General features: G+C 37.5%; 1 protein-coding gene and 1 pseudogene across 3 annotated transcripts in view; both read left to right on the top strand.

Annotated features, from left to right (window-relative positions):
* Positions 1-13,514, top strand: part of GUCY1A1 (guanylate cyclase 1 soluble subunit alpha 1) — a 76,447-nt gene that overhangs the window by 17,329 nt on the left and 45,604 nt on the right. For 2 of the 3 annotated variants that reach the window (XM_045202667.3, XM_053911639.2), the window contains exons 2-3: positions 819-956; positions 2,055-2,121. The gene's annotated coding sequence lies outside the window, so the exon portion shown is untranslated. Of the gene's footprint in view, positions 1-818; positions 957-2,054; positions 2,122-6,172; positions 6,350-13,514 lie in introns of those variants that run through there. The other variant, XM_045202666.3, reaches the window with a different exon arrangement.
* Positions 11,388-11,558, top strand: LOC112312704 (U2 spliceosomal RNA; annotated as a pseudogene).

Here is a 13,514-nt window from a genome sequence, read left to right as displayed (position 1 = left end):
TGGCTAGTGGACTTGTGACCGGACATGACTACCACAGTGAAATTGAACACATTCCAGGGACTTAAGAAACAAAAAATGTAGTGTAGACTAAAATGTGTGACTGAACCTTTTCACAGAGCTCTGCAGTTTACACATGTGTGATAACAGAAATGAGACTGATGCCCATTACAGGTCAATGATAACACAGTTTCCTCTTAGTGTCCCATCTGCCATCAAGCAAAGAAAATTTTCAAGTATCGTTTTGGTCACACGGCTCTGAATCTGAAAGCCTTCCACTATATCTGGCGATGTAAGAACTGATTTGATTACTTTTCATTTACTTATTTATTTATCACTCACTCACTCATTCATTCATTCATACCTACCATATAACTAATTATTACCTACTATTTATACACTGGGCACTAAGAGATAGGCATAAAATGATGATGAGAAAGAAATGAGCCATGCCCTTCCAGAGCTGACCATCTAGTAGGGGACAAAAACCAAAACCAAATATAACCAAATTATAATATAATGCTATGAGTATTATTATTATGCAAGGTACAGAGTGCTATAGAAACATGAGTCGAACCTAGTCGAAGAGTTGGAAATGGTTTATGAAGAGAATGAAATTTCAGCTGAGACCATGGAAAGGAGTTAGCTGAGCAAAGAGCGAGAAGAAGACTCTTCCAGGCAGCTGTATCAGTAAAAGTAGGCTAAGTTGCGCTGAGTAACAGAAAGATCTCCAAGGCTCAGTGGTTTATATTATTTTGACTTCATTCTATGTGTCCATCATGGGTTTCCTGTAGTTCCGCTCCTTGTCTTCTTTTCTCCAGGACACGATTGCTGAGTCGTCTTCATCTGGGACATTGCCTGTCCTGTGGCAGAAGACAGACAGTATGTTGAAGCACACCATGGCTCTTCGAGCTACCATCCAAAAGTGACACACGCCACTTCTGTTTACATTTCATTGGGTGAGACAAATCGTGTAACCAATTTCACTGGGTAAAAAAGCATAAGCTCCCAATGGGCAGGGAAGTGTACCAGATTGAGAAACGGACTTAATAGAAGAATGAAACCATCTATTAATGGTATAAACATTAGTGTAGCTTAAAATTTTAATTGATTTTAATGTAGCTTGAGCTTAGATATTGAGGCAGAAAGTGATAAGGAAGCTGGGTCAGTGAGCATGACCCAGACCACGCAGGCTTGCAGGCCACATTATGGAGTGAGAGCTGTGTCATAAATGCTCTGGGTGACCTCTGATGACTGATTGGAGTGTGGAAACCTGATTGGAAATAGGCAAGATTGGAGCAGGGAGGATGAGGGAGTTAGAAACTGTGGACCTTTATCCAGGTGAAAAATCATGATATTTGAATACAGGCAGTAGGAGTGGAAAAAGCCCATAAAATTTAAGAGATATTTGGAAAATTGAATCATCAGTGATTGGAGAATGCTTGGATATGAGGGATTGACAGGGGAGAAGTAAGGCAGCGGCCCAAGTTCTGGTTAGTTCATTAAAAAGTAGCATCAATTCCAATACAGAGAACACAGTGAGGGGTCAGATTTGGGAACAAGATGGTAAATTACTTTTGGGACATTTTGAGTCTGGCTTTCCTGGAAGGCATTCCAGCAGAGGTACCAGTAGGTAGGTAAACGTTTACATTTAAAGCTATGGAAGAAAGGAAATCTGAGCAGGAAATGTAAATCTGGGACTCATCAGAATGTAGATGGTAAACTAAGTTAGGGAGTGACTGGCATCTCCAGGGTGGTGGTGTGAGGGGAGAAAGCAGAAAGGATTAAATGGCAATGCAGCACAGCCCTGATATTTTCTATGGCCTTAATTAAACGCATGTGTGACTCTGTCCACAGAGGAAGGGCATGGGTGCTTGCAGAAGAGTCATAGATTTTACTTCCTCGGGGTCTCCCAAGGCACTGAACCTGAAGTGGTCAGAAGCACAGTAAGTTGTGAGTCAGACTGGATACCAGTTCCTAGCTTTGCTCACAGCGGCCACGTGTCCTTGGAAAACCCTTTAATCAACCACATCCTACCTTTCTCATTCATTAAACAGGAGTGCTAACACCTCGACTCCATACTGAACAAGGTCGTCCGGACTTGCAAAGCTACATGATGTGTAGGTGAGTGCTCTTTGGGAACTGAAAGCGTCTTTTAAATGCAAGTTGGTATTATAATGTTCACACTAGGAAGGGAAATTCCTAAATCTATTTTGAGGCCTCATAAAATATGAAGAAAATGGAAAGTCCTTTGCCAAAGCTCATAAAAACAAAATTGACAACATTTCTGATATGACTCATTTTTCCTTTGAAAACCAACTATCAGATAAGGGTCAGCTCCTTTTAAATAGAAACTTAGGAAAATAAAACTTTTAAGGAGTCTTTTTAGAATGAGACTTTTTTTAAAAAAAATCACATTGCTCATTTTGAAGGTGTCTATTACCCGTATGTAAGTTAACCTATGGCTCTAACCCCAACCCCAACCCTAATTTTTGTATTTTTCCCTTCAGGAAGATATATTTGCATGGTGGCAAAATCATTAAAATTTCCAATTTATGTCACGAAATTTTCAAACTTTCTTGTGGAGCTCTCAGTATTAATCAAAAGTTTTGAACATCCTTATACTTATGAAAAATTAACTCTAGAAGACTTGTCTAGACCAAAAAAACCCCAAAACAACCAAAACAAAAAACAAAAAAAATACAATGCTCCAGCAAATGCATGTTCTATAGCTTACATTTTCAAACAGTGATTATGATCTACTTTTCACCAATTTTTATTTATTTAGATTAGAGCCAACCTTCATTGTCATTGTTTATGTGTTTTGTTCCATTCAAAACCACTCTAGTGCCCACTCTCTGAGCAGTTTGTAAGAAAGTTTGGACTCTTGGTTTTATGTCAAATGTGGTTTGAAACATTCCGTCAAGAGTAGGGCATAAGCTTTCGGCTCACTGTAGTCTCTTCATTTTCACAACCAAAAATTTGTGCTCCAAACATGAAAACACTATGAAAGTCACCATATGCCATAGAGAGCACTATGATTTAGAGGGGAAAAGAAATAAAACTTTCCCTGTATGTGTGTAATTAAGTGTCTTTAAATTTGGTAGAATAAAATGTTAAAAAGAGATTCAGAGATATGTAAATCATCAAATTTGTTTTGTCTTTGCAGGTATTTTCTAAACCACATTAACTCTAGTGGTGATAAATGTGAGGGCTATTGGCCGTCACTCAGCACCACTAGCTGCAGCATCACTAATCTGTCGTTATATACTTTTTCAGTGCGTCCTCAGGCTCTTTCTCAACACAATGACCCAGGCAGCCACCTTCAATCACTTAGAGTGGACAAAAAGATGAAACCTCTTTGCCATCCTGATAAATACTAATAAACAAATGCTTTTCATCTGACTTCATCTATAGCAAATATATCTTGTACCTGAACTTTATCTGTGAATGTGAAAGAAAAACTTTCCTTGTAACTTAATTTACAAAGTAAGCACTAAACCTATAGATAACTTTTTCACAAGTATTAATACTACTTATGGAATTGCCAATTATTACTGTCCTATTAGTACTTTCTCTGTCACCCTTTACTACCTCCCCAAAAATGGAGTGTTTGCTAATTCTTAATCACTGAATGCTTATTTAGCAATTATCACCATGCTCATTTCAAATAAACTCTAAATTTAGGAAAGGAAGAGTATGCTGATTTTAAGCCTTACGAAAACTTTGTTTTACCATTTCCATGACTACAGCTTACTTTTTATATTTCAGCTAATCTTTTCATTACTGTTTGGAAAGCAATAACAAAATGGACATTTATTAGGCATGAATGTGGAAAATTATCATTATTCTTCTAGAATACATCCTTCTGTTTCTCATTGAACGGCATTTTCCTCTTCTTCACATTCTTTTGGACTCTTCCAAATGAAACTTCACTAATTGAACTGCAAAGTCACACCATGTAGCTTTTGAAATCATGCAGATGTGTGCTAACAAATAGCTGTTTCAGACCTTGTTCATGGCCTTGAGAAAAGTGTGGCAATGAGTAGGAAACGAGATTTGTGAAAGAAATGAGTAGACAGGAAGCAGCTGTTTCTGTTTTAAACATTCCATCAGTGGGACCACATTTTCTGTCTGTCCCCTTTCAAGTCAAATCTTCAATAGGTCCCTTTTAGTCATTATTAATGGAATAGTGAATGTCTGGTAGGACATGGTCTGGTAGTTGGAATGAGCTGCTTGGTGAGCGTCATATTGCACCCCATGTCTGGGCATCGGTGGCAATTTGGTTGCAGTACACAGTTCTCACTGAGAGCATGAAGCTGACTTCTGACTTCTATGGAAAAATGCAGTAATATCTCATTGTCTATAGCACAATGATGTGAGGACTTAAAAATGCAGTTCCTGTAAAAACACATTGGAAAATATCAGCTTTAGAAGTGTGTTTTGAACCAATACATAATGTGTCTTGGTAGAGTCTACACTTAAAACTCACCTTCTATCAACTCTGTAAGTCCTTGCTAGGAAACAATGTCATGGGCATTTATAAAGGGCTCTTTATTTAAGAAGACAATCAACATAAATTTCTACAAAGATGCTATGTAAAACTACGAGTTACTCTGCACAGTGGAATGAGTGGCACACGTGACCTGTACTCTGGAGTTGTGCAGTGTGCAACTTACACAACAGTTGGTGGCCCTAAGATAAGTGTGCTGCTATGCATGTTTAGATCAATAGTTTTGATGATATGAAATGGGATTGTATGACCGTGATATGATTCCCTGTTTTATATCAATACTGGCCCTAGAACAATACTGTTCCTTCTGTTGAAACACTATTCCTTCCCCCAATGCTCCATGCATTTCCATGCCTACTTTGCATTTTAGCTTCCACTTCATCCCCCTGGGAGGTTCCACCTCCCACCTGTGAAGATTAGACTCCCTTTATAAATTCTCATATTTCTCTGAACGTACCTTTCATAGTACTTAGGCTGTTTTTAACTAAGTAGTTGGCTATCGTTTCCCAGCTCACTAATTATGGGGCAGTGGGCAAAATATTAAACTGCTTTGCTTACCACTGCATTTTGTGAATGTGTTACTCTAGACTTTATTTAGTACATAAAAATACAGTGCATGGTTAAATGAATTTGAAAAAGTTGCCTGTGACATTCTCTTTATTGTGCCATCCCCCGTTTGTGAGTCTCGGCATGAACGCTTTAATTCTTTTTTTTATTGCACCCTCCACTCTATAATCTCAAATAGCTGAAGGAAAATGATCTTTGCTCTCTTAAGAGTAAGCCTTAAGGGAAAAATCCTTAGTTTGTCTTTTTTCATCTTTGCTGCTCTTTTAACATATCTAACTTGGCAGCTATATATTTTTTTTCCTGAGAAAGAGAAGACTGGGAGCCACAGACCCTCCTAACATGAGGGAGAGGAAATTTCTATTACAAACAGAGGATGTCAGATGTTTCCTTTTCCATAACTTCTAGGAAATTTATTATTGCTAATACCTAATCCTATTTAAGAATAAAAGTAATTTAATACAAATCCAAGAAAATGCATCACATAAATATTGATTGGTTCCAGCTAGAGAAACAGATGGTGAACAACCTTCTCATCAACTTGATGCAGATATTTGCTGATTGTAAATTTTGTACATATATATGTGTGTGTGTATATATATACTTATATGTATATAAGTATATATACATATATACTTATATGTATATATATATACACACACACTTAGTGGCATAGACTTATTGACAAGTCTATACCATCTGATGTTAATGCAGGGTCATGATTTTATTTTCATCAAATATTTGAATTGTGTAACGGTAACTAGGCAGGGAGTCGATAGAGATAGTACTGAAGGCATTAAAGTCAAACACGTGTGCAGGACTTTATCACTGTAGGTGCTTGAGTGTTCCAATACAATTCACAGCCCAAGCTGGACACTTTTTGAGAGTGCAAGAGGCTACAAAAGTAATTGAAATTATATAACTCTTGAAATGTTTATTTTTTTCTAAAAAGGTAATTTTAGTATATAGTGGATATGTATTTATTTTCAAAAGCATTTTCTCCCTAAGTTAAAAATAACATTTCTATAAAAATTAAAGCCCAATAATATTTCAAACTTTTTTATGTTGACTATATTGAGTATAACAGAAGTGGAACTTTCAGTTTCAACTCTGACATCTAAATATCTTGGAAGCTGTCACTCCTATCTTTACAAAAAGACAAATGCTGGACAAACTGAAAATCAACTACTTTTTTTGGACTCACCAGAGAACTGAGTGGCATGGAAAACCACAATCCCAAAATCTGGAGAGAGAGCAGAATCCAGAGAATCAGAGGTATGATCTGCTTACCCACAGCAGAAGCCACTGCAGACTTATTCAATGGTAGGCACATTTAAGTGGCAATTTGGATGGATTTCTGGATGCTGCCAATATACTGGGATGAGAGTGAGAAACTCCTGGAGACCACAGTCTTAGAAGGGTTCCCACATTTTTGTGTATTTTACCCCCAGGAATCACATAATGAACTGGTGAGAACAGATACTACCCTTGATCTTAAGCAAAAGGTTGAGAAATAATATTTACTTTTCTTCTTCTTTCATTTTGAGAGTAACATTTATTAATGTACTGGGAACAGTGAAACAAGGAAGGGCTTGGGATAGATGCCCTTCCAGGAAAAATGCCCTCCTAGCTATAGAAGGGAGAGACACAGAGACACTGAACAAAAGAAGGTAAGAATTAAACAGATATACAAACACACATACATATATAAGTACACAAGTATGTTACATATAATGGAGTTTTGTATGTTATATAGGAAGCTATAGCTCTGGCTGGTGTGGCTCAGTGGATGGAATGCCAGCCCGAAAACTCAGGGGTTGATGGTTCACTTCCAAGTCAGGGCACTTGCCTGGGTTGCAGGCCAGGTTCCCAGTTGGGGGCGTACCAGAGGCAACCACACATTGATATTTCTGTCCCTCTCTTTCTCTCTCACTTCCCCTCTCTGTGAAAATAGATAAAAAAATAAGGAAAGGTATATGTACTTAGAGATGTTGAATTATGTAATGTGTATGTAATATATTATGTTTTATATATAGTATGTGTAGAGATCAAGCTGTCATTTCATTGTAGATTATTTTAGTTTTTTTGGGGGGGTTACTTTTAAGATCTCATTATCTTTGGTTTGGTCATTTTATTAAATGCATTTATGAATGGATTTTAAAAATTTTTTATTTATTCCTCTTACGAATTTTTGGGCAAACAAGAGGAGAAATGACTGAATTAATTTCTGAAATTAATTAAGTTGGTATCCCTTTCAATATTGTCTTTTCACTAAATCTCTACTCTCTCAGTAATACCCTGCATACATCTTAACTTATCTACATTTTCATATAACTGTCTAAATTGTAATTATTTCTTTAGATCTATTTTCCAATTTGTTAATATTCTCTTCACTTATATCTAATCTGCTATTTAACTTATCCATGAGATTTTATTTCTAATTATATTTTTAATGTCTGGAAGTTCTCTTTGGTTCCAGTTTCAAGTGGTCAAGTTTTATATTCTGTTTCCTTTTTTATACTAGCACATGTTTTATTGTAAAAAGGTATTAAACACACTTATTATACATTCTGTTTTGAATAATTTCTACTTTTGTAGTCCTTGCCAGTCTGACATAATTTTCTTGCTTCTACCATTCATGGGGGCATTTTTCCTCATGTATTTGGTGATGTTCTTATTACAATCTCATTTTATCTGTAGAAATTACTTGAAGACTTTCTGTAACGTGGATTCCCTGGTGAGATGTACATTTGTTTCTGCCAGGCTCCTGTGGCATTCCCAACACATGACCATTTTAAAATAAAGGTTCTGCCTGCGGATTTTCAAGCACTGAATTTATATGAATTTCCATTCCAAAACTGTGGAAGCATGGGCTTGAGATCAGAAAGATTCAGGAGAGACTTGTTTCCTTTCCAGCTCCATCCTGAGTCAGTACTTAAAGAAAGCCCCTGTGTGAAAATCACCCTGTCCAAGATTTCGAAGCGCGCTGTCATTTCCTTCTTGTGTTAGGTTTTGTCTTCCATCTCCCCAGCACAGGCTGCCCAGAATTCCAAGCCCCTGCCCACCAGCTGTAGGCCGATGACCTCAGAGCAATTGCCAGCTGCCGTGCCTGCTTACCAGTGAAGCCCTTCTTTCTGGTTGTTTCTGGTTCCTGCTTGTCACCCTCTCTGGACAGCAGCCTAGTGAAGCTTTAAAGTTGTGTTCACGTTCTTACCCAGCATAGTCAGGTAGTCTCTGCTGGGAGTGGTTGCTCTGAACGTCTGCCCTGGTGTTGGAAAGGGAGGGGCCATTTTACTTGCATTACTTTTATAATCAGACCAAAATAAAATATTCTAAGAAGTAAGAAGAAAGAGTTGGTAAGACACTAATTTCCCTTAGGTGAGTAATGTTGTCAGCTGTTTAAAGAAAGTATTTTATAAATATAAGAGCAGCAACCATAATTGTCATTTTCATAAAATGAGATTCCAATAAGTCTGTTGCTGCATAATTAGCCTTCTCCTTATGTCAAAACAGAAATCCCTTTACTCTGAAGAAGCTTGAATCTGTTTCTTTGTTTAAACCAATGCACAGGATGCGTATGCCACGTGGCCCCGCCTGGAGAGACCATCGGAAGAGCATCTCAGTCCCCTTGGCTGCCTTTTAGTTTTGGGATCTATGTGCTTCGCTTCTCCCAGAAGAAGAAGCATCCGTGAAACAGTCTGTTGAGCAAGGCTCAAACAAAACATCTTGCTGTTGGAATTAGAGTGAAAACTAAAAGCGAAGTGAATAACCATGCATTAGGTGTTTCTGGCACAGACTCATTAGCTCATTAGCACAACACAGCACCAGTCGGTGGCTCTCCTGTGAAGAATAATGAAAACCACCAGGGCTTACTCCCACTGAGCTGCTTAGGGAGAAGCTTATGATTTTTTCTCATACCAGCTTAAATTAGGAAAGTGTAACAAGAGGCAGAAAAAGTTTTACCTGTTACAATATTTAAAAGGATAGTGGCACTTTACTAATGTATATTTCTCATCTCTTTCACTATTCTTTGAACAGTTGCAAGCAGGTCTTTCTGCACAGATGGCTCTTTTCCACAGGCCAGTAGGTCATGTTGCCTTGGAAAGCCTTTCTTAAAATTAAAGGACTCATAGATGTTCACATATTTATATTCACATATAAAAATTCTCATTTTGATTAAATGCTTTCCTCTAAGAGTGATATTCTATTAGGGCTGTTTTTTTTTTTTTTAAAAAAAACCAACAACTCTATTTCAACCAGCTCTACAGCGAACCCCCGAAATAGCAGACTGCCATTCTGTTAGAGAAGATGCGTGGGAACTTCACCTCCAGGAGGTCTGGGGTTGTCCTGTAGGTCGAGTGCCTAGACATTGAAAGTGTTAAACATTTTTCAACTCTCTGTAAAAGGCATGCGCTTAATTAATAATTATTTTTTAATACAACTTACCATTAAAGGAAGCAGGAATAAGTCAACCTTTATAACATTTGAAGAATTGGGTGAAACATACCTGAGTATATTCCCTGAATGTTTTTTTCTGTAAGTAGCTTTATTGAATACACTTCCAATGCTTTGCCTTCCTGATTCAGTAATCTTTCTTCTTCCTTCTTCCCCTCTCTGCCTTCCTCTCACCCCTTCTTCCTTCTTTCCTTTATTCTCCCTCCCCCCCTTCCTCTCTTTCTCTCTCTTATTAAATGGATACACACTGCCCCATTTGGTTAACCATTGTATTAGGAAGTAAAGCTGTTGAAACTCCTGTTCTCCATTGGTAGTTCAAACTAATATCAAGCAAAAAATTAAGAGAATATATAAATAGTTGAAAGTTCAAGTTGAAAACCCAAGCCAGTTACATAATGGTGTCAGGAATGCGTACCTGCCCAAGGAGTTCCTCAATAAGACAATTTTACTACCTTGAAATAGCTAGTGTTTCTGAGTATGATCCTCAGCCATCAGAGTGATTTACAGATGCCAGTTAAAATGCAGGTTCCTGGGACCTGCCAGTACCCAAAGATTTTGATTTAAGAAGTCTAAACAGGGACTTTTTATTTTGCATAATTAATAAGCTCTTTGCAGAATGACCAGAGTGATTCATATCCTAGGGTGATGAGCCAGACAGCTTGAGTTTGAGTCTGCTAGCTGTGTGATTTGGGGAAAGTTATTTGATCTCCATATACCTCAACCTTCTCATATGCTAAGCAAATACAATAATAGTGTTTGCTGGAGGAAACAAATGCATAATATACAAGGTGTTTAGAACAGTGTCTGGCACAAAATAAACAATGTAAACAATTATGATTTTTTTGACATTTAAAATGTAGAACCTCAGAAAAGAATTCATTTGTCCTTCTAATAACCTGGCATGTTGTTATGACTTCAACTCTTGTTTTAAAAACAACTTTATTGAGATAAATGTACATAAAATAAAATATACCAATTTTAAACGTGCAGTTCCCTGACTTTTGATAAATGTATGCACCCTCATGACCACCACCCCAACCAGAATATAGAACATTTCCATAACCCAAAGGTCCCTGCGCCTCTTTGCTGGCAACTTCTCATCCCAGCTCCCAGCAACTACTAATCTGCCCTTTGTTATTTCAGATTAGTTTTACCCTTTCTAGAATTTCATATTATACACGAATCATGCAGGATGTACTCTTTTATTTTATTTTATTCTTCTTCAGCATGTTTTTGAGATTCATTCACGTTCCTGTGTTATTAGTGGGCCCTTCTTTTCTATTGCTGAGTAGTATTCCATTATATGAATGTACCACAATGTGCTCATCCACTCATCTGTTGCTGGACATTTGAGTTCTAATTTGGGGCCGTTATGAGTAGTCTAAATAATGTATTTGTTGACAGCTAGTGTTAGTTTTTCTATTTAAAAAATACTAAAGCCAGAGACATAGAGTATGCTCTCCCTCCCAAGAGCACATCCACGCTGTTCTTCCCTCTCCAGAGTGCATCTCCTAAACTAAGGGTTTCCACGAGACTGGCAACCAGGGGAGCAGTGAGCAGCGGCAGCTCATCCTGGGCTAACCCCCTGAACCTATCTCCAAGACCCCCTTTTCTCTGACTTTCCGGTGAGCCAAGACCAGCTCCACTCTGGCTCACTTCGGTCACTGTGACTTTTATTTCTCACATAGACTATTTCTCACGTAGACTCACAGAGACTCATTCCTTCCTCTAACATTTCTAAAGAGCCTAAGTAACCCCCACTAGTCTCTCTCCTGCTGTCATTTCTATCCTAAGCCCTTCCTTGTTTCACTGCCCCCAGCTTTAATAAATGTCCTCTTAAAATAGAAAAACAAAATAAAATATTTCTCAACCTTTCGGTTAAGATCAAGTGTAGTATCTGTTTTCATCAGTTATTATGTGACACACCCTCCCTCCCAGCACAATATATTAAATGGCTTTTTGGAGCAGGGAGATGGAACACGAGTTTGCTCTGTCCAGTTCCTGCATGGGTGGGGGTGGGGGACTAAGCTGGAGAAGGAAAAGTAATATTGAAGACCTTAACCATAGCTATGGATAGTTTTTTAGTTAGTTTGTTTTTGCAGACATCATATCTTTGTATGGCTAAACAGTTCTCTTTAAATGTGTCAATTTTTATCCATGTGAAGTATCTTTAACTGGATACAGCAAACATAGTTTCATTGAATAAATGCCTTTGAACAAGTGTCACAAAAAGTTATTTTACAGTACCCATTAACCCATTCATTTCTTTTTATGTCATTGTCTCCAACATATATTTTCTTTTCAATTTCTTAAAGCCAATTGAATTGTAAGTTATTTCAATGAGGAAATATTTTAAAAGCATCAGTAAATATATTAAGGTCTATAGGATACCAGTTTGGTCTCCTTTTGAAGCACAAACAATTTACGGAGTGCTATGTAATGGTATTAGGAATAAAAGAGTCAATATAACTTTTACTTTAGGACATAAAATAAAAATATAGGGATCTGTTATATATTTTTAAATATGAAAATCAATAAACTCTCCCAGTATCACCAGAGTGCAAAGATGTTATATTTACCTGGATAACGATGGCTTGACATCTTTTGTAATAAGCTGAGGATTTTCTAAATCACCAAGCCCTGGTTCTTCTTTGCTTAATAGTTCTTCCTTCAATTTCTCTTTTTTTTCACATTTTACAATAAGCAGCAAGAAGAAGCCAGGCAATGCCTTCAACACTTTCCTTAAAAATCTCCTTTAAATACACAAATTCATCATTTCTGCATATAGCAGACTACAGTTCAGCTGTGTTCCTTTCTGGAGGCTCTGAGAGAGAATCATTTTTCTAGGATGATCTAGCCTCTAGAGACTGCACGCATCCCTTGGAAATAACTCCCTTCCAGTCACCCACAGCCTGTCAAAGCCAGCAATCACTGGTCAATTCTTTTCTGCATTGCATCTCTCTGACTCTCTTTGACTCTGACCTTGACTTTCTTCTTTCCATCTTTTATTTATAGGCATCTTGTGACTACAATAGGCCCACAAGGATAATCTGGAATAATTTTCCAATCTCAAGGATTCAGTTGATTAACAATCCTGATTCTATGTGCAACTTTAATTCCCCCCTGCCATATGCCATGTAACATGGTGTATTCACAGGTTTTAGGAATGAAGACATGGACATTTTTGGGTCGAGGGCTGTGGACCATTATTCAGCCCACCACTCTATTTACCATTAACGAGTACCATTCATTTGGAGAAGATAGAGTGGACGACAATTCTATAACCATTAGGATCTTTTCAAGTCCAACTTTTTTCATGAAGGTCTCACCACGACTACACATTTAGGGATTCCAATCTCACGTGGTCTGCCTTTCATAATTAAAACTTTATATTCCAAAAAAGATGTTTTGGAGTGGTAACATGGTCCTGATAATTAGAAGTTACCAGTATAAAATTTATCTAACTAGGTGTGTTTAAACAAATTGAAAGCAAATAGTTATCTTAAGAAGGAGTATAAAAGAATACTAAAGAGGAAAATGGCCATAAGATGTGTCTTATTCTTGTGTCTGACAAGTTATACTGATTTGACAACTAGTAAAATCAGTGGTTTGTTAAAAAAAAAAAAAGCGAATTTCTGCCCCTGCCATAAAAAGGGGGGTGTATAATACAACTGTCCCCTCCTTTCTTCCCTCCTGCTGCATTGCTCCCTCACCCTTTCTCTCAACTCCCTTTGGTTTATGAACTTGTGGCTTTGGTTTATGAACTGGACCAAGAAGCCAGTAGAGATGAATCCATTAGTGTCCTTAATTTATTTGAATTGATATGACAATAATACGCAGAAAGAGAGAGAGAGATGTGGGTCCTAAAAATCCCTAGGATTAAAGATAATCATACAACCTGTTCCCAGGTCTAACATACTTAATGAGTTGATTGCCGATCAGTGCTTCTCAGACTTTAATATGCATAGGAATCAAGGGAGGATTC

The sequence above is a fragment of the Desmodus rotundus genome, chromosome 9 (genome assembly GCF_022682495.2).
Source record: "Desmodus rotundus isolate HL8 chromosome 9, HLdesRot8A.1, whole genome shotgun sequence".
NCBI classification, from domain to species: Eukaryota; Metazoa; Chordata; class Mammalia; order Chiroptera; family Phyllostomidae; genus Desmodus; species Desmodus rotundus.
Note: the sequence above shows the minus strand (reverse complement) of the source record. Positions and strands in the feature narration are given on the sequence as shown.